This window comes from Capricornis sumatraensis, chromosome 23 (genome assembly GCF_032405125.1).
Source record: "Capricornis sumatraensis isolate serow.1 chromosome 23, serow.2, whole genome shotgun sequence".
Lineage (NCBI taxonomy): Eukaryota > Metazoa > Chordata > Mammalia > Artiodactyla > Bovidae > Capricornis > Capricornis sumatraensis.
Genome location: NC_091091.1, coordinates 51,405,000 through 51,432,875, shown reverse-complemented (window position 1 = coordinate 51,432,875; position 27,876 = coordinate 51,405,000).

Genomic DNA, 27,876 nt, shown 5'->3' with positions numbered 1-27,876 from the left:
AGGGTCCAAGGTCACCTGCGTTTCCCCAAGGAGCACACCATGACCTCCAACCTCTGCGGTCAGCTCTCCTTCACGCCCTGAGCTGGAGCTCACGGGGGCCGAGTGTGGAACGCAGATCTGAAGGCCGTGAGGTGCCCCGGTGGGGTCTTCAAGGTCTAGAGCTGGACACGAGTGGGTGGCCAGCCCTCCAGTGACCCTGAAAAAGGCCACACTTATCCCCTCTGGGTCTTGCAGGGGGAAGCTACCCCTGAGCAGTGAGGGGGGCTGGAGGCCCACCCCCAGGGGGACACCGGGCCCACGGCCATGCCCCTGGTCAGAGGCACAGGCTGGAGCTGAGCCCAGCCTGAGCACGAGGACCCCCTGACCGTTTCCTAGCTGACCCTCGCTAAGAGCCCCAGCCCCTCACAGGGGTGGGGAGTGATGTCCTGGAAGGCCTGGCTGCCAGGCGGGCCCCTCCTACTGTGGGGGCCTGTTGGAACGGGGCAGTGTGCACGAGGGGCTCAGGGTTGGAGGTGATGGCGTGCCCACGGTGCCCTCCTCGTGGCCTTTTGGGCTCGCAGGCTCCTGAGCCCTTCAGAGGAACTGCTGCCCGGGACCGCCTGACCCACACGGTGCCTGCTCTTGGGGCTCAATGTCCGTCAGGACAGCAGGGTGGGCTCGGGGCTGCCGCAGCCCCCCTCCACACCGCCCTCCGACCCCAGGCATTGCTGCCGCGCCACCAGGGACAGGTGGGGGACATGGTGGGGGGCCCCATCCCCCGAGTCCGAGGGACCCTCCATCCTAGGAGGTGGGGGCTTGGCCACCCCACGGCAAGGGGCTGGCATGGTGGGCAGAGGAGGAGGGTCTGGGGGGCAGGGGCTTGGGGGGATGAGGGGAGACGGGGGTGGCGGGCCCACGTGGCTGTGAGCGCAGACGTGGGGGCTGGACTCTCACCCAGAGTCAGGGGTCCAGCCCGTCAGCACCAGCTCTCTGGAGCCGCCTCCAACCAGAAGGCCAAGTGCTGGGCGCACCTCCTCCCCAAGGAGCTCGAGGCACGTGGTCTGCAGGGCAAGGCCATGACCAGCTGAGCTCTGCCCCGCCTGCCGCGGTCACTGCAGGCCCAGCCTGGAGGGCAGAAACCCGCGGCAGGAGGGCCCGGGGGTGGGAGGGCTGACGCGCATCCTGAGGGGTGAGGGCTGGGGGGTGAGGGAGTAAGTGGGTGCCCTCCCCGCTGCGCCCTCCGCTGGCCAGCACCTGCTGCTGTGCTGTGATGGCCGTGCGCCCCGGCCCACCGCGAGGACCGTCCCGTGTATCTGCAGGGACCGCCTCTCACGCACACCGCCTGCAACCAGCCCCGGCCCCGGAGCCCGCCCTCCTCCACCCGTCGGCCCGTCTGCGTCTGCGTGCAGACCGTTTTCAGAACCAGCACGAAGCCTGTAATTTCTCTGTGTAAAGCCGGAGCAGTTTCCATGCGGTGGCTGAGGAACTCCAGAACACGCATGGTTCTGTAAAGTTAGTTTCTATGTTTGGACACTTAGTGTTGCTCGAGAAAGGTTTCCCGATGCCACACTGTCTGCTGCACACCGGGCCTCAAGCCACCCTCTCCCAGTGGCTTCCATGGAGGACGTGTGGCCCGGCGTCTGTGTTCATGAGTCTGCGAGGCAGACGCTGCCCCCAACCCGCAGCCCCTTGGAAAACTGCTTCTCCGCAGTCAGATTCGGCGTCTGGCTGAGAGGAGGGTGTAAGCGATACTTTTATGTCCTGAAATTTATCATTGCTCAGGAGCCACTCTTTTTCTGTCGGGGTTTGAAACATGATTTCTCTTCATTATATTTCACCCAATATTTGAATTTTTAAAGGACAGTTTCCCTGTGAAGCGGATCGATAAATGCCCTCCCCTGTGTTGCCAGTGCCCACAAAGCTGTAATAAATCCCAGGAGGTGGCTGGCTCACGCGGAGATGCTGGTCTCTGGAGAAGGCCCCTCTGCTGGAAGGTGAAGCCTCCTGGGCTCCTGGCCGCGGCCACGGGGTCCTTGCTCCATCCTCTCTTGTCCAGCCCCGCCTTGCACCCCACCCCGCGCATCCACCTCCTTGTCTGTGTGCCCACGTCCTCCTCACCCACCTATTCGCCCGTTTACGCGTGCTGCAGCGTCCCAGGGGCGCCGAGCTGCAGGTCACGGTTGTGGGCCCGGCTCCTGGTTTCTGACGCCCTGGGTGCCGAGAGGCCCTGGGGCCTGAGGCCGGGTGCCTCCCACTCTGTCCTGGGGTCTAGCCTCGCACAGGGGCTGAGGCGGGGCCACCAGCTCTCAGGAGCCGCCCTGGAGCCTCGTTGGGGCCCTCTTGACCTGACCAGCTTGCTTGCTCTGCAGGCCATGTGACCAGCTGCTTAACAGCAGGAGATTAAAGCAAACCAGTGTAAATGAGACAGGCCTCCTGAAGATGTGTGAACTGGCGGAGCGGACTTCAAAGGAGAGCTGCTCCTCCTTCGGCGTGAGCTCAGCTGTGGAGCTCACCGCAGTCGGCTCCCATTCCAGCCTCAGCCTGTGCGCAGAGCCGGCCCCTCCCAGGACAGGGAGAGCAGGACCTGTTGGGCTGAGTCACCACAGCCGCCCCCTCCCTGTGCTGAGACAGGCCTCGCAAGGGCCACAGGTGTGCAGGAGGGGAGTGGAAGTCACAGGTGTATGTATCAGGTTCATGGAGGTCACAGTTGTGTGTGTGTGAGGGGCTTGGAGGTCACAGGTGTGTGTGTGTGTGAGGGGCTTGGAGGTCACAGGTGTGTGTGTGTGAGGGGCTTGAGGTCACAGGTGTGTGTGCCCAGGGGTGCAGAGACCAGAGGGGTGTCCCCGGTGGCTGTGCCTATGTTTCTACTTGTCTGTGACTGAGCAGGTAACACAGTCCCAGCCAGGCTCTGCACACCTCCCCGACCTCCTGTGAGGATCACACCTGTCCTGACCTCCCCCCGTGACCACACCTGTCCTGACCTCCCCTGTGATCACACCTGTCCTGATGACTCACTGTGAGAATCACACCTGTCCTGACCTCCCTTGTGAGGATCACACCTGTCCTGACCTCCCCTGTGATCACACCTGTCCTGACCACTCACTGTGAGAATCACACCTGTCCTGACTTCCCCCGTGATCACACCTGTCCTGACCTCCCCCATGAGGACCTGCACTTGGGACACCTTGAGGAGGGAGCCAGATGCCTTCTGTCTGGAGTGAAAGCCCCCTCTCCCGCCACCCGCGCTGGTGGGATGGTGGGGCCGCATCGCGCCGAACTCCACCATGAGAAGGGGGCTGCCTGCCATCCTGTCCCAAGACCCGGGCTGTCAGCAGCCCGTCCTTGCGGTGGGCTCCTCGTCAAGCCCGGGGTCCGCTCGGGTCCTCACTCCTGCTCCCGCCCACACCCGATCGTACCTGTGCCTGGACCGGAAGCCCCGCTCCCTCAGCTCAGCGGGCCTGGGTTTGCACGCCCACCCCTGCAACCAGCTCCATGTGGGGCCGCGGACCCTCAGAGCCACCAGCAGGCCCCAGGTTGGCGGGGCCGGGTGGCCGAGTGGGCAGAGGGCTGCTCCCGGCAGGACTGCAGTCTGAGGGGCATCCACCCGTTCCGGGTCTCCCAGGGCCCAGCGACAGGCCCTGGGAAGGAAGGCATTTCAGACAAGGCTTTGGCCAAGGTCGACGCGTTCATTAGATCCACTCTAAATCGGCTGTTGGCCGGAGGCTCTGGGAGGATGCCCGGGACTCGGCCGGGACTGGTGCGTCTGCATTGCCTGTCCCTCCCCCGCCCCCAGGGCCTCTGCTCCATCGCAGACCAGGTGGCGGGGGGCGGGGGGTGCACGCGACCCCCGTGTGGACAGCATGTCCCCTGACCTTGGCCCCCAAGCCTGTGTCCTCAACCACTGCCCACCCCCGGCTGGGGTCACGGCTGGGGCCCCGATCTGGTTACCGTGGAGACCAAGGGCTGAGCCCGTGGGAGGCTTGCGGGGACACCTCTGAGCTCACCTGGCTCCCGTCTGGTCAAGGTGACCCTGCCCAGGTCACAGCCTTCTGCTGAGGGACGAGTCTGCCACACCGTACAGCAGTCACTGAGGCTGCAGGCCGGCCTAATGGGGGCCGTCATGCAGCAGTGGGCGTGTCACAACATGGGGAGGGGGTGGGGGAGGGGAGGGGGAGAGGAGAGTGGGGGGAGCCTGGGGGAGGGGAACATGGGGGAGGGGAGCCTGGGGGAAGGGAGAGTGGGGGAGGGGAGCCTGGGGGAGGGGAGAGTGGGGGAGGGGAGCGTGGGGGAGGGGGAGAGGAGAGTGGGGGGAGCGTGGGGGAGGGGAGCGTGGGGGAGGGGAGCCTGGGGAAGGATCCTGGGGGGAGGGGCCCCTGGGACAGGCATCCAGGGGTGCTCTACCATCTCCAGGAACCCTCCGTTTCAGGGGCTCCCTGGGCATCTCTATAGCACCCCAGGGGTGAGGGGGTGGCCCCAAGCTAAGGGGGCCCATGTGGGCCTTGTCCTGACTGGGGCTCAGCCTCCTGTGGTGCCAGCCCCTCCCTGCGAGGCCTCAGGTGACCCATGAGTGACCTGGGCAGTGACCTGTCAGCGTCCCCCATGCTTGGCACCCAACAGCCAGACAGAGGCTCCCCCACCCCGCCCCCGGCCCTGAGCCCGACTTCAAGGTGTCTACAGAGGACGAAGGTGGGCCTGGACTCTCCCTGGGCTCTTCTGAGAGGAGTCACCTGGACAGCGGGGTTGGGGGCTGGTACTCCCGCCCCAGCCCTGAGGTGGGAGGCGGCTGAGTCCCAGCAGCTCGGAGGGGTGGGCGGGACTCGACAGCTCCTCTTGCAAGTGGCGAGCTGAGGTGCTGGGGCTGCAGACACGGCCACGCTGCTGTCCAGCCCGTGAGGAGCGCCGGGAGGTGGCCGCTGATCTGGCGGTGTCGCCTGAGAGCATCGCAGGGCTGTGGGTGGTGGACACCTCCGGGCCCACAGTCCAGCCCCGCAGTGGTGCCGGCTCTGTGCTGTCCCTGGGGGGGGTGGCCAGGCCTTCCGGCCTCTCGCAGGGGGCAGGTACCCTCAGGAAAACTAGGGCGAGCATGCCCTCCCCACTCCGGGCTCTGTCCTCACAAACCCTTGTTCTCTGGAGACTCAGACCAGATGTAGAAGGGATGCCAGGCACTCTCCTCCATCCACAAGTCATGGCCCTGGCTGGCAGGAACTGAGGCAACTGGTCGTGGGTGCGCTTTCTCATTTCTCACGCGGAGTCTCCTGGCCTGGCCCTGGGCAACCTGATGAGGCTGAGCCGAGGGGTGTTCACAGGCACAGCCTCAGGGCCTGGAGGAGCCTCGGGCCCCGAGGCCAGAGTTACGCTGCCTGGAGGCTCATCCTGTCGGTCCATGTGAGGGCTGTACCCTGCAAGCCCCATCTTGTCCTCCACCTGCTTCTGCCAGCGGCTCTTTGGCCAAGGACCTGGGAGAAGTGGGAATGTTGTCTTTCTGTTGTGGTGTCCTTGGTGGGGGAGTGCCCATGGGCAGGGTTTCTGGGTGGAACACCTGTAGGAGACGCCTGGAGGGGGCACCTGGAGGGCATGACTGGAGGGCACACCTGGAGGGCGCACCTGAAGGCACACTTGGAGGATGGACCTGGAGGGCACACCTGGAAGGGGCACCTGGGGGGCGCACTTGGAGGGATACACCTGGAGGGCGCGCCTGGAGGGAGACACCTGGAGGGTGCGCCTGGAGGGAGACACCTGGAGGGCGTGCCTGGAGGGGGCACCTGGAGGGCGCCTGGAGGGCACACCTGGAGGACACACCTGGAGGGCACGCCTGGTGGGCGCACCTGGAAGGAGACTTCGGGGGGTGACCTGCTACTCCCCAAGCACAGCCCCGCTCTGCCCTGAGGGCCTGGGTCACTCTCTGGAGTGACCTCCCCCTGAGAAAACCAGCCCTGAGTGTCTGCCATAGACCTCCGGCCTCTGCTGAGAGCCTGACCAGGTTCCACTTTGCCTCCCCGAGCCGGCCGACCCCCCTCCCACCAGGAGCACCGATCAGAGTCCTGAGGACACGGCTGCAATCCCATTAGTCTGGGCATCGAACAGGAACACACAGATGACATAAGGAAAATTAATTTCCAGTTTTCTTCCTTGATTTGGATTCAATTTGCTAAGACCATTTTCATTTGAAGAGGCTCTCTTCTCATCAGAAAAGCAAAACCAAGGGAAAAAAAGGCTAAATTTGTCTGTGTGCTGTGAGTACCTCTGTGAAGCAGGCAGTGTGCCCAGCTGGTGAGGTGGTGGGGGGGTGCATGTGGCATGGTGCCTGCGGCCGGGGCCCCGGGGCCAGAGTGGAGTCTCCACAGTGGGGTCTCCACAGTGGGGTCTTTGCAGCCACACAGTTTTGATTCACTTATTTCAGAGCAGACTCACTTCACTGCCCACCGCAGTCCTGTGGCGTCTCCCTGCCTGGCAGGATGACCCATAGCAGCGGGTAAGGGAGCACTTTCTTCTACCGGGCCCGGGACGGCCGGTCACAGAGCCGTGATCGGGGTCGGGCGTGCCGGCCGGCAGGTGGTGGTGCGTGCACGCAGCCCGGTGTGCGCACACCCACGGGCCCAGGACTGCGTTCAGCACATGGTGGGCAGACAGCATGGGTGACCCGGCCATGCACTGTGTCCACACTCCCTGCCCTCTCGACACCCTCTGGCTCGGCGCACCAGGCGGCCAAGGAGTGGGTCTGGGACCAGCCGTGGCCCCGAGGCTCTGAGTCCTGCAGTCCTGTCGTCTCGACACCTGCAAGGCCCCCAGTTTGGGGAAAACGTGGTGATGTTTCTTCAGTCATCAGAGAAGAGTGAATCTCTTCTGCTCAGGAATGGTGATCCTGACTCTGGGCCACTAAAGGGATGATGTTCCCTGGGGACCTGCTGTGAGAGCCGCTGGGCCTGGTGGAGACGCCTCCTCAGCCGCTCGGAGCAGGAAGTTGGAGCCAGTTTCACTCCCTGAGGGATGCGGTAGAGAGGGACCTCACATAGACCACCTGGATGGGGCTCGGAAGACAGACGACCCCCGTCAACCACAGCACCACGGACAGGACGGCCTCATGTCCAGATGCGCGGGGCCGCCTGCCAGGCGCTGGTGGACACGCGGTTGGACGATGTGCCCCCCCCGCCCCGAGAGTGTGATCATTTCATCATTTTTGATCCATGAGCTTGTGGGGGGTCTGGGGGAAGTCACCCTGACCACCAGGGAGCAGAGACCCATCGGACCTGTGCCCTGGGTGGCGGTGGGCTGGGGTCACGGCTGGGGCCCCGATCTGGTTACCGTGGAGACCAAGGGCTGAGCCCGTGGGAGGCTTGCGGGGACACCTCTGAGCTCACCTGGCTCCCGTCTGGTCAAGGTGACCCTGCCCAGGTCACAGCCTTCTGCTGAGGGACGAGTCTGCCACACCGTACAGCAGTCACTGAGGCTGCAGGCCGGCCTAATGGGGGCCGTCATGCAGCAGTGGGCGTGTCACAACATGGGGAGGGGGTGGGGGAGGGGAGCGTGGGGGAGGGGAGCCTGGGGAAGGATCCTGGGGGGAGGGGCCCCTGGGACAGGCGTCCTGGGGTGCTCTACCATCTCCAGGAACCCTCCGTTTCAGGGGCTCCCTGGGCATCTCTATAGCACCCCTGTGGACCCTCTGCTCTCCGCACATACCCCAGCCCTGCCCGCCCCTTAACCAGGGGCTTCATTGTCTCTCTCCCCTCCATCCAGAGACCTTGAGGGCAAGCCCGGACCCTGCCTGCACCCAGCAGACCCTCAGCGAATCTTTGTGAGGGAAGGAAGCCCTCCTCCCACCATGGGTCACCCGCGGAGCCCAATGGCCCCAAGGCCTCCCAAGGGCCGCAGGACCCCCACCAGGACCCCCACCAGAACCCCCACACTGCCTGGTGGCCCCCACACACCAGCTGCTCTCTGCAAGCTGGAGCCCTCCCCGAAGCCGCCCACAGGGTGGGGGCAGCGTCCAGGCCCCTCAGCGCTGACCCGCGCTCTGGGGCTCCTTGGTGGAGGCCGGATGGAAGCGTCACTTCAGTACCCAGGGCTCCTGGTGACCGCGTGGGTGGGGCCTCCCCGAGAGGCACTGGGCCTAAGCAGCAGCTGCAGAAACAAGTCCACTGCAGCGTCCAGCCCCCTGCCGCGTCCAGCCCCCTGCCGCCTCCCGGGGTGGGCAGAGCCAGTGTCCCGAAGCCTCCTGAAGAGTGAGCCGGCGCCAGCCTAGAAGCTTAGCGCCGGTGACGCGCAGGGAGGCGAGGCTGCGTCCCAGGAACCCGCGGGGTTCGCGGTGCTCCTTTCCCCTGGCTCCTGGCTTCCCTGCTCCTCTGGCCCCTGGCGACTCCCCACCTTCTCTCAGCACCTGCTTCCCATGCCCACCCCCGGAACGCTGCCCCGACGGAGACTGGAGCCTCGCCCAGGACCGCTGCTCCGGCCCCGTCTCTGCAGACTGCCCGGGGGGCACCGAGACCCCACAGAGGGGGGCACCCTGCACTCACCCGGGCGGGAAGGCCCTGCGGCTCCGCATCTGAAACGCACCCTGGCTCCGGGGGAGCTGACCCGCCAGGCGTCCTGGGCCAGGTGGGGTGACATTCTGTCCCACCGCCTGGATCCATCCGCCCAGACTCCTGCGGCCACCACCGCTGTCTCCACACCCTGACTCCCTGACCCCAGCCGCCAGGACCCCATGGAAGTCTGGGGACACTGACTCGGGTTCCCCTGGAGGACACGTCCCAGACCACAGGCGCGCCCACTGTGGGGAAGTGATGGCAAACCCTCCAGTGGGTGCGCTTAACCCCCGACCCCCAAGCTCCATCCCAGGCCTGCAGGGGGCTGCACCTTGGATGAGGGTCTTGAAACCCGGCCTGGGCTCCCCGCACCCACTCTGATGCGCTGTGTCTGTGGTTGGGGTCTTCCTGAGACGGCTCTCCACACGGCAGGGCTGGCACCTCACTCCCCCCGTCCCCATGGGTGGCCTCAGTCCCGTGCCAGCAGGGTCAGCGGCGCAGGGTTGGCGCTCAAAGCTGGACACGACCCCAGGCTGCCCCTGCCCAGGAGGGCGGACTGCCAGCTGCCACCTGGCCAGAGTCACCTCGAGCAGGCCTGTGTCTCTGGGTCCCAAGTCCTTCTCCAGAGACGCCTGGTGGTAGCTGGACTGAGTCTGGAGGCTGCGCCAGGCCGGGGGCAGGAAGAGAGTCTGATCCCAAACCCGGAGCTCTCTGCCCAGTTAAGGTCAGCAGCGGGATCCCCGTGAGCCCCTGCGGTCATCAAGGCGGCTTTCTCCCGAGAGGCGTGGGCGTGCTGGGCTGGAGAGACGGCAGAGGATGGTCAGAGGCTTTGTATACTGGCGGTGCTCTCTGGACGTGGCCTGAGGCCTGCGAAGCCTCCACCCCTGGACATGGGGCGTCCGGCCGCTCACCACAGACCCAGGGTGGCTTGGCCTGCCCCGACCTCTCCTGTCAGCAGGGACGTTCAGGGGCTCGTGGTGCGGTGGGGTCCTGTCTTCCCTGCGCATCCACTCTGTCCCTAAGCCTCAGGCCAGCAGCCTCCCCGGTGGGGTTGATGCATGGGGGTGGGTTTGCCTCCTGAGAGCCCTGGGCTGGGAGGGGGCACAGCCCCAGACCCGGACCCCACCTCCAGCTCCAACCCCAGGGGTGGCTGATTAATCACAATATGCAAATTACCCATTTAAAAAATCAATCACACCAGGACGTTTGATTCATTATTCAGGACCTGAGTTGTGTGCACAGAATTCCTAACAACCCTGGAAATCAAGGATCAGGATGGTTGTTTCGGGTAAAAGCCCTGCTTGCTGGCCGCCTGGCCCCTCCTCCTTGGGCTTGCTTTCAGGGACAGGCCTTTCTGGGCACCAGGGCAGAGGGGCCAGACGGCCTCCACCCACGAGCCCAACCCAGCACCCCATCCTGGGGGGCCCGCTGCACCCAGCCCGGCCTGGCCCCAGGGGGCGCCCCACAGTGCCTGCCTGCTGAGGGCATCTCTGCCCCGCAGACACTCTACAGACCCAGGACTCACTGTCCGTGCAGATTTCCCCTGGAGGGAGGAACATGACCTTGTCGGGGAATAGGGGCCAGGACAGCAGGTCACCACAGATCAGCCCTGCAGCCCTGCCCTGCCCGGGGTCCCGTCCTGTCACGGCCTGTGGGTGGGTGTCAGCTGCCCTGGGCTCGGAGGGGGCTGGGGGCCTGGGGGGGGAGCAACACCCCCTCCCCGGATTCCTCCTCGGCCAGAGCCCCTCTAGGCCGTGCTGCGTCGCCAAGCTTTCCGTGCGCCTAGCGTTCTGGAGTCGTCAGGCCTCCTCCTGAGCACTCGGCATCCTCTGCACCCCGCTGAGGACCCCGCTGAGGACAACGCTGAGCCTGGGTGGAGGCCTGGGGCGGACCCCACACTCCTGGGTCGTTGTGACCACGGGGAGCTGGGGAAGGGCCCCCCAACTCAGGAAACAGGCGAATCTGCCCAAAATACCAGCACGGGTCTCCCGTTCCCATGAATGGCTGGGTCAGCGTTTCTGGCATAAAATCATCCATCACATCCTCACTGTTTATTTGGATCTTGTTTTGAATCTGAGGATTTGACGTATTTCTTGGAAAAAGAAAATGCTCCTTTTTAGTTAAAGTTACTCCAAATTTTTCTTCTTACTTTCTCATGCTTGGAACTGGGGTGTGCAGATGAAATTCTACAATGCAACGCCATCGTTTCATACTAAATATAATTTTAAATGTTATACAGCGGCAGAAATGGAAAGTTTATCATAAAAGGGTCTCCTAAAATATTTTGAAACTGCATTTACTTGAAACTAAACTGATTAAAGATTTATTAGCTTTATTTGAAACCCTTAAATCTTAAAGCCCTCTTAGATGGGGCAGGAGACTTTCCCTACCTCGTCTCCATTAAAAAAGAAAAAATTAATGTGCTTCTTAAAAGAGTAAGTTCTCTCTACAAAACAGAAATGTGTTTAGTCTGTTAAAAATGCACATCCTAAATAATTTGTAAAGTCTCCCTGGGCGCTGGTTGGGTGTCCTTCCCCGGGAACTTCAAGGTGTGTTGACTTAATGTGTTCACTTCAGGGAGAATTGACTGGCTGCCGCTGAGCTGCCAGGAATATCTGACAGCTGTTTACGCTCTCTGCATCTCTTTTACAAACATCAGCATCTCATTTGAGTTAAAAAAAAAAAAAGAAAAAACCCTGGGCAGGGGAAGGCAGGTGTTAGCAGTTGCCTTCGCTCTGGGGGAGGAAGGGGCTGGGCTGCTCAGGGCCTGGGGTGATGAGGTGAGGACCCCTCAGCTGCACCCACTCCCCCAGGGATGGCACAGCCTCATCCCTCTCACCTGACCACAGGGATGGCACAACCCAGGCCCCACCTGACCACAGGGATGGCACAGCCCAGGCCCCCCTCACCTGACCACAGGGATGGCACAGCCCAGGCCCCCCTCACCTGACCACAGGGATGGCACAGCCCAGGCCCCCCTCACCTGACCACAGGGATGGCACAGCCCAGGCCCCCCTCACCTGACCACAGGGATGGCACAACCCAGGCCCCACCTGACCACAGGGATGGCACAGCCCAGGCCCCCCTCACCAGACCACAGGGATGGCACAGCCCAGGCCCCCCTCACCTGACCACAGAGTTTTATCCACAGGACATTTGCTCTGCTTTTCTTGATCATCTTGTTCCATAGTATGTTTCATTATAATGATTTAGGTGTTTTTGTAAACTATGATTAATTCCTTATTAAGAAAAAAATCAAGCTACACAGAAAACCCCCAAGAGAGTGAAAACATAGCATTGGTCAGCTGCTCAGCTGTGTCTGACTCTTTCCGACCCTTTGGACTCTAGCCCACCAGGCTCCTCAGTCCACGGCTTTTCCATAGGATTTCCCAGGCAAGAACACTGGAGGGGGCTGCCAGGCCGTCCTCCAGGGGGTCTCCCCGACCCGGGGATGAAACTCGTCCTCCAGGGGATCTCCCCGACCCGGGGATGAAACTCGCATCTCCTTTGTCTCCTGCGTGGCAGGCAGACTCTTCACCCACTGAGCCGTCACGGAAGCCCAGGAAGAAAAACCTACCCCTGAAGCCAACAGTCAGTGTAGACTCCTCTGCACGCATTTATAGCTGAAAGATAGAGTCGCATTCTGATAATTGGGCTGATACGCATGTGGTATTGTAACAAAACATTCTTGATCACTTTTACCTGAAACTCACCGAAGTCCGCTGAAGTGAACCTGATGGAGCCGAGCATGGGATAAAGCGAGCTTCCCCCAGGGTCCCCATCCCACCCTGGGAGCCACGGGGCCCACCGGCGCTCCGGCTGAGCCCCCAGAGTCTTGCTTTCCTGGCCAGACGGGCGGGGGCTTTAACAGCAACTTTCACAGCCAGCGGTGATTTCAACAAGAAGCCGAGGTGAGACGGTGCTTCCTCAGTGGTTCAGCGGTAAAGAGTCTGCGTGCAGCGCAGGGGGCCCGGGCTAGATCCCTGGGTAGGGGAGATCCCCTGGAGAAGAGAGTGAAAACCCGCTCCAGTGACTTGCCTGGAGAATCCCATGGACAGAGGAGCCTGGTGGGCTACCGTCCATGGGGTCACAAAGAGTCAGACACGACTGAGTGAGCGTGCACACAGACGGTGACAGAGAGTCACACGCGACTGAGTGAGTGAGCGCGCACACACAGTGTGAGACCAACTGCCCTGAGGAGAAACGCTGAGTGTGCAGAGCCTGGGACAGCCGCCCTTGGGCCACCCCCGCCTCCCACTTGTTCTAAGACCCTGCGCGCTGGGCTCCTGGCCCCCCGTCCTTCACCCTCGGCTTCTGAGTTACCATCACTGCTTTGCCTGCGAGGTGGGGAGGCGGGGAGGGCCCATGGGCCGCATCCCTGCTGGGGCCACGTCTCAGGCAGTGAAGAGCATAGGCCTGTGGGGCATCACCGGGGGGGCGGGGTGCTGATGAGGGCCGTGGCCCCACTCTCGTCTCTTGTCTGAGCCCTGGACCCCGAGTTCCTGCTGCTGGAACCGCCCCGGGGAGGGCAGGCTGGGCGAGGCCCTTCATTCCTAGGAGCCGAGTGCGAGAGTGACCTTGTCCCAGGAGGGGGAGGCTGCCAGACGTGGGTGCACAGGAGCCCGTCCAAGCCCCATCCTCAGAGGCCCTGAGTCTCATCACCCGGGAGCTGGGGCTGCTCGGAGGAGGCAGCGGGTGTGGGGGCCCCCGGCCGTTAGCCTCCCAGTGTCTAACTCACGCTGCGCTGGGCCGGCGGGGCCTTGCCTCCTGTATCCACACTCTCCGCTCGCCCCGTCTGCCCCCACTTGCTGGGGCGGCGGACCTCGGGACCCCTGACCACGGGCCTGCCCGCAGACGTGCCCTCAGGAGCGGCTTCTGGGGGAGGGCCTCGTGGTCTCGTGGTCCAGACGCCGGGCCTTCGGCAGTCAGAGGACGCAGGGAGTGTCCACAGGCGGCGCGGGCTGAAGCGGCCCCGAGGCGAGGTCCACAACGAGGGCCAGCCACTCCTCTCCTGTGGACGGCCGCACGGTGAGAGCACGTCCTTGGCCTCCGTGAGGGGCTGCAGCATCTGGAACAAGCCATTTGGTGCTGAAGCCAAGGCGAGTCCTGGCTGGCCCCTGGGCTCGCGTGCGGGCGCCTCGCTCTTGCTACCACTCGGGTGCTGGGCTTCAGAGTTGTATTTCAGCTAGAACATCAGTGCCTGAGCCTGGGGGCTGGGTGAGGGACAGGGACCCCAGGGAGACGTGCTGGCGTTGGAACCACGGGCTCCAGAGTCCAGCCTCGGCTGCCTCTGCCTGCGTGGCCTAGCCCGCCCATCACTGGGGTTGCGTCTGGGGCTGGGGGTGCCATCTCCATGGAAACCACCTACAGACGCCCCAGCACTCGGGCCTGGGGGCCTGCTGATCCGGGGGGGCTGCTGATCCGGGGGACGGCCGCACACAGGCCTGACAGCAGCCTTGGAGGAAGCTCGCGGGCTCTGTTATAGGAACTGGGATGTTGGAAGCCTCAGGTGAGAGGTGAGGGACTCTCTGGGTGACCCACTGGGGAGTGGGGACACGGGCCCCCACATCTCTGTGAGAACCCTCAGTGTAGGTGGCTGACACCCCGCGTGTCTCTGAGAAGCGACCCCAGCCCTGTGCCACCCCTGTGCTCCGCCAGCTCTCTGCCAGCTCAGGGCCGGGTGAGTGCCCAGGGGTCCGGCCAGCCTGCAGCCTGCAGGGCAGAGGCGAGGGGAGGCTGGCGCCAGACCGAGTGCCGCCCCTGTGTTCATTGCCTGACGCAGCAACGGGCCACACTGTGCGCAGCTCCGCATTCTCACTGCAGAGAAGAAGCAAGGCTGGTCTGCGGGTCCATCTCGCATGTTTTATTGAGGAAGCTTAATTATTCACCAGGCCCAGGCGGGCCCCCCGCGGCTGGGGCTGTGCGGCACCTTGTTTGGAGATGCGTCCTGTGTTACTCAGACTGCTCTGGGAAGCACAGCGTCTTCAAGAAACTCAGAGGCTCCCCTGCCTCTGCCCCCATGCCCTGGCCCTGCCTGGTCAGGGGCAGAGTGGGACTGGGGGCCTGGCTGGGGTCAGGCTACTGGGGCCTGGCTCAGGATCACACGCGCTAACGTGATTTTCTGTGCTGTAAGGCGGCGTTGACCGTCCTGTGGAGCAGTGTTGCTAATACGGCCTGTCCTTAAGCCCTGACGGAAGCGGGGGCGGGGGACACAGCTCTGGTGCCTGGTGAGGTCGGGACTGGCTACCAGGTGCTGTTCCCGTTAAGGTCCACACGGTCAGATGCCCTTGAGAGCAGCCCTGATGGGGGCCCGGTGGGCCATGTCTGTCCTGTGGAGGAAGCAGGATTTTGAGACTGAAGTGTCCGTGTAACCTGCCTTTGGCCCTCGAGGTGACAGCCTTTGGCAAATTTCTTGCCAAGCAGCCCCGAGCCTCAGCAGATTCCTCCTAAATGTCGTTGTCCCATGACTCGGGAGAGGGGGCTAGTCTTCTGACAATGCCTGATTATTTGATTAGACGCCAGTGGGAATTGGGAGGAGAGGAACTCCCCAACCCGTACTCAGACCTGACGGCCTAATGGATTGTTCACAGAAATAATTCTCAAGCTCAGAGTCCAGATATTTTTAGCTGCCAGAAGCCCAAGGTCACCCAAGTGACAATCAAGCGTCTGGGTCTAAGAGACAGTAATTCAAAATCCGCTTCTGCAGCAGTGGTTTGAGCCCATTTCTGCTCTCAGCTCTGCACCCACAGCTGTGGTGTTTAGAACCGGAATTCTGAGAAGAGTTTAAATGTCCATCCACACTCTCCTTGACCGGCATACGTGATCCAGAAGCTTCCAGGCTCACTGACACTACCTTTGAAGGGCTACAGAGAAACATGTTTACTGAGAAATGCTCCTAATTCACAGGATGGTGCAGGCCTGGTGTGGGGGCCATAAGTCTCTCTGCAGCCTGATGGGGACAGAGCGAGCCTTCCCTTAGGACACTGTTCCTGGCCTTGGAGCCAGGCGTGAGCCAGGCGTGGGCCAGACGTGGGCCAAGATGAGCCAGGTGTGAGTGCCGTGCAAGCCAGGTGTGAGCCAGGGGTGAGCCAAGATGAGCCAAGTGTGAATGGGGTGTGAGCCAGGTGTGAACCGAGGTCAGCCAGGCGTCAGCACATGTGAACAGGGTGTGAGCCAGGCGTGAACCGAGGTCGGCCAGGCGTCAGCGCATGTGAACCGGGTGTGAGCCAGGCGTGAACCGAGGTCGGCCAGGCGTCAGCGCATGTGAACCGGGTGTGAGCCAGGCGTGAACCGAGGTCGGCCAGGCGTCAGCCTGTGCACGTCCAAGCGTCAGAACCATCTCCTGGTGCAGAGAGGGCTTGGGGCAGGTGGACATTTTCCAGGCGGTGCTCACAGGGTTGACCGCAAGAGGCAGTGGACCCTGTGGTCCCCCAGCCACCATGTGGAGGGAAGGATGATGCTCCACCCTCCGTCCAGGTTGCCCCCGCAGAGCCCACACCAGAGCTGGGTCTTGGCTCCCAGGGGGCATCTGGGTCAGTGTCCCCTCTGGAAACGTTTCTGTTCGTGGCTGCATCGTTGTGTGGACACATCCGAAGAGGATCAGAACCTAAATCCCGGTGGATGATCTGAGGCGTGGTCTGGGCGGGAGAGAACCGCTGGGTGGCAACCTGAGCGGGACCGACCGGGACGGGGCCCAGCTCCAGCCCCGCCCCTGACCTGTGGCCTCGGCTGCGGCGGCCTGCTCCCGGGGCCCGTCCGTGCACCCATGCAGCAGGCGCCTTCTTGGTGTCCTCACCTGTGTCTGAGGACCCATCCAGCTTGCTCCGCACCCCCGCGCCGAGCCCGCGCCCTGTGCCAGCCGTGGGCGGGCCTGCTTCCTCTTGGATCACCGGGAGGCAGTGAGCTCCTGCAGCCTCCCTGGCCCTCGCCGCAGCCTGTCCCCGCCCAGCACCGCGTCCCGGCAGAGGGTGCAGTCAATTACTCGGCCAGTGGAGGGTCCTGGCTGGCCACTTGCCTGACGGCATTCAGACCCGAGCTTTGGAGCCTGGACGCTGCAGGGGAGGATGGGGGTTGGGGGATGGCGCACATTTACACAACATGAAAAGAGAAAACGTTTCAGACTCAAACAGCATCACTTTTTATCTCAATCTGTAAAGATGTATCTTTTCATTTGTTCAGAAAGAGCATCTTGCTGGGGCAGCCTCAGCTGACTTTAGACATTAAACTGTCAGAACGAAGCGCCAGCCTCCTGGCTCAATAAAATGCACGGAACAAGGAGTCACAGGGCTGCTCTGCCGACTTTATAAAAGCAAAATGATACTTTTTAAGGGTAGAAAATCCTTTCATTAAAAAAATCCCACCCTGGATAAAACCATAGAGTTAAAATCAGATCATCAGTCTGGGCTGCAGCAGGGAAGGGTGTAGACCAGGTCAAGAAATCCTCTTCTCCCCACAGGAGCTGCTGCAGCAGAGTCCTGAGGACACTGCCGGGCACCCCCGCGGGGCCCCCTCCCTGCTCACCTGCCTGTCTGCCTTCTGGCGCCGGCCCCCGGATGAGCAGACTCTGGGATGAGCTGCCCCGAGGTTTTAGCTGAGAAATTCCAGCTAGGAGGGTTGGCGCTGGTAGCAAACGAGTCCAGAGGACTCCTGGGGATGGCGTGCACGTGGGTGAGTGTGAATGCTTGCAGGTGTGCACGCATGTGCGTGGGGGCGTCGGTGCGTGTGCGTGTGGCTGTGCACATGTGTGTGTGTGCAATGCATGCGCCTGTGTCCTGTGCCCTGTGAAGGCCCGCTTGTCTCTGACATTGTGCACATGTATGTGTGCAATGCATGCACCTGTGCCCCATGCCTGTGAAGGCCCACTTGTCTCTGACATTGTGCACATGTATGAGTGTGCAATACACGTGCCTGTGTCCCGTGCCCTGTGAAGGCCCGCTTGTCTCTGACATTTGGAGCAGACAGCATCTCCCAGGGACTCTGGGCCTCACCAGGTCGAGCCCGTCAGCCGCGTGTGGCTGCAGGGGAGCGGCAGGGCCGTGCGGGCCGCCGGGCACAGAGCTTGGCTCTCCTGAGGGGACCCAGCTGGGAGGTGCTGCTCCAGGTCGGGGGGGGGGGGCGGGGAAAACACCGGGTGTCAGGCCGTCATGGGGGGGTGAGGGGTCCTGCACGGCAACTCCCAAGTGGCATTCAGGCACGGAAGTGGCTGCCCTGGCCTGGGACGGTGCCAGGCACTAGGAGGGGATTGGCCGGAACGGGCAGCCCTGCCTGGGGCCTTGGGGATCACCTCCTCGGCCTGGGGACTGCGCCGTCCGGGAGACACACACACAGGGCAGGTAGGGCCCCGGTGAGGACGCAGCGCTTCCCTGTCCTGCAGGGCTGAGCGCTGGGCCTGGGACCAGCACCCCCAGGGCCAGACCCCCAAGCCTGCTTCCACCTGGCCCCCCAACCCCCCAGGAGGACCCTCCCCTCTAGAGTCCACGGTCCTCAGGGCTCGGCAGTGTCCTTGTTTCTGAACTGAAACCTGCCATGAAGACCCCGCAGGTCGGCGCTGGTGCTTCATCCCCCGGCCGCTCCTCTCGCGGTTCCCCCTCAGCCCTCACTGCACAGGACACCCCCCGGGGCTGATGGGTCTGCTCCCCGTCCCCTGGGGCATCGCCTCTCCCCGGGTGGGTCCTGGGAACGATGTCCTGGGGCCCAGGTCATCTCCTCCACCGCCCACTGGGGACCCTCAAGGGAGGCCTGACAACTGTGCGGACTTCACAACATCCGCCGGGGGAGAGCCCGCCCGCCCGCCTGCTGGGGGGAGAGTCCGCCCGCCCGCCCGCCAGGGGGAGAGCCCGCCCGCGAGGCTGTCTCTACAGCGCTCAGACACAGGCCTCCGGGAAAGCTCTGCGCTCGCCGTCTCACTGCCGTCAGCCCAGACCTGAGCCGAGCAGTGCCCTAGTGTGTGCAGAGGCCTTGGGGTCGATGCTCACAGGACCCAACTGTGTGGGAGCCGGGCCTCGGGGGCTCACCCAGCATGGGGCCCCTGCATGGCGACCGGAGTCTCTCCTCGGGACCCAGCCCTGGTTCTGGTCTCTCAGGCCAGGTCCTGGGCGAACCCCAAGGCTGCACCAGTGCAGGCGGCCTCCCTCACTGGCGGCTCCTCGAAAGGCAGGGGGGTTGTGCCTCTCAGACCACACAGGTTCCAGAGAGCAGGCTAGGAGGGGCCTCCTCAGGCGGCTGAGAGCCCAGGCCGCCCTCCCCCGGAGCAGCAGGATGGGGTGGGGTGGGGGGTGCCTGGAGAGGCGGGGGTGAAACCCTGAAGTGCAGGACGGACGCACACGCTTCCCAAAGGCGCCGCAAGCAGAAGGCTGCCAGGCGTGCTGGAGTCTGGCCTGTGGAGACGACCTCGGCAGAGCCCCGCTCCCTGCCAGGCAGGACGGCCGCTCCCCTCCTGGTCCAGCGAGGACAGAGGGCCCAGGACCACCCCGCCAGCTTGCTCTGACCGCCTTTACAGCAGATTGTCACCCGCCCAGGCCCCAACCCAAAGGGCTTCTCACAGTCTCATCGCAAACGTCCCGGGGGGTGGGAGGAGCGGGCACGGGCTATTCCCGGACCTGTCACAGTGCGGGGACGAGGCTGACAGTGCGGGGAAGTGGGGGTGATGGGGCGGGGGCGGGGCGGGGGTGACGGGGGTGATGGTGCGGGGCAGGGCGGACAGTGCAGGGGTCAGGGGTGACGGTCCGGGGAAGCAGGGGCTGATGGTGCGGGGGTGACGGGGCGGGGGGCGCGGGGGTGACGGGGTGGGGTGTGGGGGTGACAGTGCAGGGGTTGGGGGTGACGGGGGTGACGGGGCAGGGGGCGGGGGTGACGCTTTCTCAGAAGCTCTTCTGCAGCCGTGGCCCCCGAGCAGCTCATGCTGTCCCTCCGTCCACTGCAGAAGGGATGACGTTTTCCGCCCACCTCTGGGCCAGAGCCGACAGAGGGCCCTCTGCTCCTCGACGCCGGGCCCCGGCCTGTGGCCGCCACTGGTCTGAGCCGGGTCCTGGGCCCTCAGGCTGCACCCCAGTCTCCACTCTGGTTTTGCGTCTACAAACACGGGGCAGCTGCCGCCTGCCACCTGGGACTGTGGCCAGCAGCTGCCAGATTCAGCAACCAAGAGGAGGGTGCCCGGGGGAGCTTGAATTTCAGATGAACATTGCCTCGGTGTGAGCGCGTCCCGATGCCACAACGGAGGAGCTGGAAAGAGTGGCTCTTGTGCCTCTGAAGTTCGGATCCGACGGCCGCTTGGTCTCCCGCTGCCGTCTGCGTGCGCGGATGAGCCCAGCCCCTGCCCCGAGGCTCTGTGGGCAGCGCTGAGGTGTGGACACTGGGTTCTAGCCCCTTGGTCACTCTTGGGGGCTCTTTGCTGAAAACACACAGCAAAGAAGCTCCCTCGCTGAGCTAACACACTGTCTGTATGGACACGCGCTCCTGGGTCTTTAAGATGCACGTGGCCGGAGGCGCGGTCTCCTGGCCCTGCAGAGGGGCCAAGGCACCTGCCCCTTCCCTCCCCACAAAGGCGGCCAGGGCACCGGAGGACAGGGTGGCCGATCCGGGAGACGGCAGCGGCCTCTGGGTCCCCCCTGGGATGAGAGCCTGCCCCCGAGGGACCCTCACAGAGGCGGTTCTCTGGGACAAATAGGTGTCCACAAGGCGGCATCAGGTGGGCAGGGCCCCCAAGGCTGAGCCGAAAGTGGGCAACTCAGGACGTGGCTGCAGCCTGGAGTCTGCCCACCCCGATTGGCCCACACTCTCCGGGACCTGCAGCAACCAGAGAGGGGGCAGAGCCCAGTTGGGGCCAAGGGCGCCTCCCAGAGTTGCCGTGACCTGTCTCCTCCTAGCACCCAGCATGCAGACCGCCAGGTCCCTGAGAAAAGACAGGCTGGCCGCACGGCCCGCCCCCACTGACATCCGTGCTGAGTCCGTGTGAGGCAGAGGAAGGCCCTCCGGCTTCTCACTCTGGAGTCGGCGGGGGAGGCTGTTTCACAGTTTAGAGCTTGTTTCAGGATGTTTCCGGGTGGATGTTTCCGGGTGGATGTTTCCGCGCACCCTCTGAGCAGGGGTGGAGGGCAGGGGCGAGGGCTGGGGGTGGAGCTGGAGGAGGGCCGATGGAGGTTTTCACGGTGACTCCTTGTCCTGGTCTGATGTTTTCCTGGCCGCACAAGCCCAGCAGTCCCAACGTGTGCCGTCCTGGTGTCCAGGCCCAGAGGGAGACGCCGGCGAGCTTGAGGCTCCTGGGCCCCGTCGTGGCCCCTTCCATGCACGGTCGAGGCATCTGTGGGCTTCTAGGCATGATGAGATGCCCCCTCAGGCGGCTCCCGGCTCCATGGGAAGAGACGGTCCCGGGCATGGCAGCCAGCATGCTCCATCCTGACGTGCCAGCATGCGCTTCGGCCAGCCGGGTGTCCAGAAACGCAGTCCTGGGGACCTGACCCCACCGTCACCCAGAACTGACCTCCGAAGTGAGCGCTGCCCGGGTCAGGGGGCCACGGCGGGGCACCCGGGGCGCCTCCAGCCACACTGGTGGGCTCCAGGGCGGCCGAGACTCGACAGTTAAAGGCAGCCGCGGCCGGGTGACCAGAGTCCACCAAGAATAGAAAGTGGTCACGTTTCAGCAGCGGCTGCACCACTGACTGGACGATGCGCTATTTTCATTAAATATAAAAGCCCAGATTCAAAAAAGTACCCGTGCTCCAGACACAAGGACGTTTCCTACAATCTGGCGGCAGCGGGACCTCTCACAGAAACGCGTCGTCCTGGCCCCAGCGTCTCTGCGGGGGCTGCCTTTCACCCTCCCCGCCCGCTTCTCTCCCCCAGGCTTCACAGTCCTCTGAGTCCGCGCGTTCCTCTGGATGGTTCACAGGGTGGGAGCAGGGGGCTCCCGGTCTCTGCTCTCCCCTCGCTCCTTTGGGTCGCTCTGCCTGAGGGGGGTGAGGAGGGCCGGGGCGGGGGCGGCGGGTGGCGAGGCGCTCGCAGAGCCCGCGTGGGGAGGTCCCCCGGGTGGGGCCCAGGCCGCTCTGAGGCCCCCGGCTGCGTGTGCAGAGGCGCTCCCCGCTTCTTGTAAGCTGTCAGATTCCTTTAAACACAGCAAGCCAGTGTCAGCAACACGACAATGACGTCGCAGAGGACCTGAGCATTGGAGGCTGGCAGGGGCGGCACGGGGGCGGCACAGGGCCAGCGGGGCTGCGGGGCGGCGCGGCTGGGGCACAGGACCGGGCTCCACCTGGGGTGACCGTGGTCCGTCGCACCCGAGGGCGGGCCTGGCCCGTGTGCACACTTGTGCGCCGATACACAGACGGAACCAGGCTCCCGAGTGACCACTGAGGCAAGGCCCCTCGACTGCCCTGGGCGGGATGTGAGTGAGAAGTAAACTGTGCTGAGACCCGGATGTTTGTTACAGCAGCTGGGACGGACGAATACGCTCTAGGAAGCTGAGTCGCGAGCCTTCCTGTCGTCACAGTCTCCGCTTTAAATGTCCAGACAAGGCCAGGAGGGCGAGGGACCGTGCGGGTAGGGGCAGCCTCCGCTCCATCCTGGCCCAGCCGGCTCGTTCCCATCCAGGCAGAGACCTTGGCTGGTCCGGGGACACCGGGCAGGCCTGGGCCAGGCCACGGGTGATCTTCTGGCCGCTATCCTGCTGAGGCCTCGGTGGTGTTCACACCAGGGCGGTCGGCGCCACCCCTGCAAACACATGGGTGCTTCCTGCGGGCTCAGGGGGTGGGTTTCTCAGGAAACCTCAGGGTTCACCCCTGGGAGGGCCTGAAACTCAACAGAGCATGGGAAAATTCTAGTGTGCCAAATAACTCACTTTCTTGAGAGAAAGCCTTGCAGGAAAGGTGAGGGAACTTGGTCGAGGTAACCACGGTGACAACCTCGGCAGAGGTGATGGGGGGGCCCACAGGGCACCCCTGCCCCCTCTAGGCTGCTGCCCCTGCCTGGGGGCTGCCAGCGCAGGAACCCTGGGGCCAGTCAGAGGCTGGTGACCCCCTTGCTGGTGGGAGCCACCCCGCCCCGACTCTGGGTGTGGAGGCCAAGGGTTGGAGAGAGGCGCCCCTGAACTCCAGACACAGCTGACAGTAGACGCTACCTCTGGGGCCCCTGCGGGCAGGGCCGGCTCTGGGGGTTGTGGCCCCCCGAGGGATTTGGGTCAGGCTATGCAGTGGACGGTGCCTGCCCCCAGGGTGAAGGTGAAGGGCAGGCGCCAGCACCCTAGGGGCTCTCACAGCACCTGAGGCTCAGGGGAGGGGTGGCCTGTCCATCCACTCATGGACTGGGGCCCAGGGGAGGGGTGGCCTGTCTGTCCACCCCAGGACGAGGGCCAGAGCCCTCCCACCAGCTGTCTGAGGGCCTCAGGACATTGCTGCTGGACTTGGGTACAGGCAGAGCTGGGGGTCCTGGCTCCAGGGAGGGCGCATGAGCCTGGGGGCAGGGGGAGCGCGTGCACACCAGCCCGGCTGCCTCCCTCACCCGCTGGCTCTGGGAAACGTCCAGGTTGTCATGGCAGCTTTTCACATATAGATAGTTTAGACCTAATTGTCAAAAATGCTTCCTACATCTAGGCTGTTAAAATCCATTAGCCACAGAAAATCCTCAGTGTTCAGCCAGACATCTGTTTTATTGGCACTTTTTAACAGGAGGTTTCTTTGTTTTCTCTCCAAGGCAAAAACGATCCTTTATAAACCTCCCTTAAAAGTGTTTCGAAAGTGAAGTATACAAAATGGGAATTTAGAGAAAATTAGAGAAAACCACAAATAAAGCAGAAATAAAGGCGAGGCGGAATCCGTCCAGCACCCTGCTCCCTTCCAGGAGAACCTGCGTTGTTCCTGCCGGTGACGGTCCAGCCCTGGGGAGGACGTCAGCAGGAACGCAGCCACAGCGCAATTCCAGCAGCACCGGTCCTCACACACACTGCAGCTCTGAGCCCCAGCAAGGCCTGGGGTACCCGGGCTGGGCCAGTTATCCCTGCGGTCGCTGGAGACAAGAGGAGTGACCGAGGGGACCCCTCCCCAGGGACACACCGGAACGCCCACCGCCCATCTCAGGGCTTGAGACTGGAGGTTCACCCACGAGACACACTGAAGTCTCTAAAACCATGGACAGGTGGGGTAAGGTGTTTAGTACTGGGGGGAAATTCCTTTCCATAAATCAGCCTGGACATGCTCATCAAGCCAGGCCACACCCGTGGCTTCAGTTTGGAGGGTTAGAGGCTGGAGGCAGGCATGCCCTCTCGCAGGCTGCTTTGACGAGGGTGCGTCCACGTGCGTCCCCAAAGGCCCGGGACATCTGGGCCTGAGCTCAGGTCCCTGCCCTGGTCCTGGCTGGTGCTCCGCTCTGCCGTCGCTTGGGTCCTGGCCCAGGGCTCTAGGCAGGGATGTCGCTTTGTCTGGGGGGTGAGTCCCAGCTGGCCTCGGTCTGGAAGGGGAGGCCAGGGGGCACTAGTGGTAAAGAGCCCGCCGACCAGAGACGCAGGAGAGGCGGGTTCCATCCCTGGGTGGGGAAGATCCCCTGGAGGAGGGCGTGGCAACCCACCCCAGGAGGAGGTGGGATGGAGGGGCCTGGTGGGCCATAGTCCATGGGTCAGACAGGACTGAAGCGACTTCACACACACACAGGGGCTTCCATGCGGCATGTGGTTTGAGGTGGTTTACAGAGAAAATTCAAGCCCACCTGTCCTGTCCAGCCCTTCCATGAGACAACCCAGGCGTACCCCTTGGCCAGTTACCTGGGTGGCCCAACTCTCTGGAAGTTCAGCTCCCTGAGTGCCCTCGCTGGGGGACATTAGACGCTGTGACCGAGCCCCGAGCACGCAGCCAGAACCCGGCCTGCTGACCTGCAGAAGCCCCTTTCTCACCACGGGGCCAACACCTTGAGCATCGCAGCCCTGGACCCCCAGGCCCTGATGGGGGCTCAGGTGGGGGACGGCGAGAAGCTCGGGAAGGTTCTGACACTGACAGCTGGAAGCAGCGGCTGCAGAGGCTGAAACCCGGACCCACCACGTGGACAGCAAAGGCCTCGGAGAGGACAAGCAATCTCGAAGAAGAACAAAGTAAGTTTAGAAATGGACTGCAAGGCCACAGCCATCAAGACTGGCTCGGCACAAGGACAGAGCTCGGAGCAGTGGGACAGAATCCAGAGTCCAGAAATAAACCGTCACACTCACCGTCAGCTGATTTCCCGCAAAGGCACAGACGGAACTCTCTGGGGAAAGGTCAGCCTTCTCCACACGTGATGATGCTGGGAAGTCAGCACCCACGGGCGGGAAGGATTTAAAAAAAAGACGCATTTGATCAAAATGAATCAAAGACCTAAATGAAAAACTACAACTATAAAACTCTCCACAACAACACAGGAGAAGAACCTCGTGACCCTGGGTTAGGCAAAGAGTTTTTGCATACAACACGGAAAGCACAACAATTCAAAAAAAGTGAGACTGGATTTCAAAAGACATGAAAACGAAGAGCCACAGGGTGAAGGGAATCCCTGAAACCATGCACCTGGCGAAGAGCTTGTATCCAGAATATATAAAGAGCTCCTATGACTCAGTGATGACCCGAAGAGACAGTAGGCAAAATGCTTGAACACATATCCCACTAGAGAAGGCACAGAGATGGCCAACACATGCCCTAAAGGCACCCAGCGTCGTCAGTCGCTAAATCGGGTCAAAACCACAGTGACTGGGAAATGCAGGAAGACGGGCACCGACTGGTATTGGCGAGGTTGGCACCCTCACCCCTGCTCCATGCCGAGCCTGGGAGACAAGGTGTGGGGGCCCCGTACACACCGGGCCTGGCGTGCACACAGGAGTTGTCCAGGGATGTGGGTTTGAGATGCGATTGCTGCCTAGAACCACGTCCCAGGCACCACGAGCAGGGACCCACTGCCCAGACCAGAGGTCACGGACAAGCACAGTCCAGGATTCGGGTGGATGCTGGCAGAGCTGAGTCTGAGGAAGAGCTCTGCTCAGCGGGGCAGAGTGTCCCCCTCGAAGTCAGAGTGTCCCCTGAAGGCAGGGCCCCCTCAGTGCCCACCAGGCAAGGAGCCCCATCAGGTCCAGGGTGTTGGCCCCACTGGGCTCACGGAGCTGCCTTCTCATGCCCAGCCCATTGAAGGGCTCAGGCTCTGTCTGGACAGGGCCCAGGCTCATCGCTCACCTCTGAGAGGCTGGGCTGGGAGGAGCTGCCTGCTCCCGTCCAGCCCATCTAGGGGCTCAGGCTGCGTCTAGACAGGGCCCAGGGCCATCGCTCACCTCTGAGAGGCTGGGCTGGGAGGAGCTGCCTGCTCCCGTCCAGCCCATCGAGGGGCTCAGGCTGCGTGCAGACCAGGGCTTCCGCTCTGGGCCCCAACCTGAGTGCAAAGGCATGACTCCCTCTGGCTCCTCTGGAGCCTCAGGGAGGCCTGGCCTGATGCTGAGCTGGCTGCTCGAAAGTAGAGGGTCCCCACCACTCGCGACACCCTCCCATCGCAGCCCTGGGGCACCCCTTCCTCCACATCACTGTGGAGAGCTCTCTCTGCAGAGAAAAGTGTTCCCAGGTGGCAGCCATCCTGGGCTCAGTCCCAACGCCTGGTAGACCATGGCCCTCAGGATGGGGTCTCGGGGACGCGCTGTCCAGGCCACAGTCGTCCGAGCAGGGTTGAGAGGACAGAGCCTCAGCAGCTGCGGGGCTCGACACCTGCGGGTCAGAGCAGAGGCTAGCGCAGCCCCGTGCGCGCTGGGAAGTCCGGGTGAGGGTGGCCGGTGAGACCAGAGGGTCCCCAGCGTAGCACAGCTCAAGGGCAGCGTCTAGGCGAGAGGCTCCGCCCCCCCGACCCTGCTGGGTTTTTCCATTCTTCCCAGTTCTCTGGTGCCAAGGGCTAAGTTGCCAGTCTCTCTCCTCAGGGCCTTATTTTGGGAAACTTATCCACAGCTGCATGATTGCGAACAATCCGTCCTGATTACAGTCTGCCCGGCTGGGTCCCTGTCTGCGGGCCGGGCGGGAGGGGCGGGCGGGGAGGCTCTGGGGGTGGGCCGTCCAGTCTGACCCCGTGACAGAGAGTCGCCCGTGTCTGCACAAGGAGAGAGGCAGGAGGGTTTCGGGGGTCCCACGCGCGTCCTCCTCGATCCCGGCCAGCACGTGTGCGTGAAGACCACCAAGGCTGGGGGCGGGCCAGAGAGAAGCTTAGAGCGAGGCTCCCTCTCGCTGGATTAGAGAACCTCGCGACCCCTGGGCCCTGGGTAGATCCTTGGAAGGTTTCCCTGGTGGAAAATAGGGACCTTGGAAAAAACACGACCCTGGTCCCACCTCACAAATCTTAAGAAGCCAGATCCACAAGGATTAAGAAATTTAACAGATCCTAGAACAAAACCCAGAACATGCACAGGATCACAGAAATATCCAGCACCTGCCAACGTAAAGTCCACCGTCTGTGTGCGTCAAAGACCGCAGGCCTGCCCAGCAGCAGGGAAGTCAGAGCAAGGCCGCAGCCTGAGCAGGCGGTGGGCTCCAGGGCAGCTGGCGGCCCTCACGGCCTCACCTCTGGGCATCGCCGGAGGTGACTCCCTGGGAGGACGGGTGCCCTTCTCTGCGAGGCGGCACGTGCTCTGCCATGACCCCACAGGGCCAGGGACGCTCCGGCGAGGGCGGGAGGAGCCTGGAGACTCCCAGTCCATCCCAGTCTGTGAGCACGGCTGCACAGAGCCCCTCGCCCGGGACCCCGCTCCTGGAGCCTGCAAGGTCGGGCCCTGTGGGTGGACCTGGGCCCCCTGACGGTGCTGGCCATCTCGCCAGGGGCTCTGCTCCCCACAAGGCGGATCACCCGGCCTTCGTACGCCCGGCGCCTGGCCTGCGTCCACCCCCGTCTCCGGGTGTCAGGAACCTGTTCGGGGCCCTAGGTGTGGGGAGAAGGGAGCAGGCCGGGTGAGGGCCACGGCCAGTGGCTCTCTTCCTCTGGGGGCCTGGAAAGTGGGCGGGGGAGGGCGAGAGGGCAGCCCCAGGTCTGGACAGTGACCAGAAGGGGTGAGGGGGGCAGGGGAGGGGGGCCTGGAGGAGACAGCCAGGGTCGGAGCTCAGTGCAGGGGTGGGGAGGGTGTGCGCCCTCATTCGACCACACGGCTGCAGCTGAAGGGCCAGGCCTGGGGGGCAGTGGCTGAGCTAAATCGAGACACCGTGGGCAGGTCGGTGGGGCGGGCGGCTGTTGGCGTTCCTGTTCCTCAGAAACCTCTGCTGAGCTTCGCACAAACACTCTGATGCAGAATCAGACGCTCAGGGCCACTGGCCGGCGGGGTGGTCACAGCCTGAGCCTCGGGGCTGTGCTGACGGCCCCGGGCTCTGTGGGATCGGACCCCACCCCCACCGCATGGCCCAGTTCATGGTTTTTG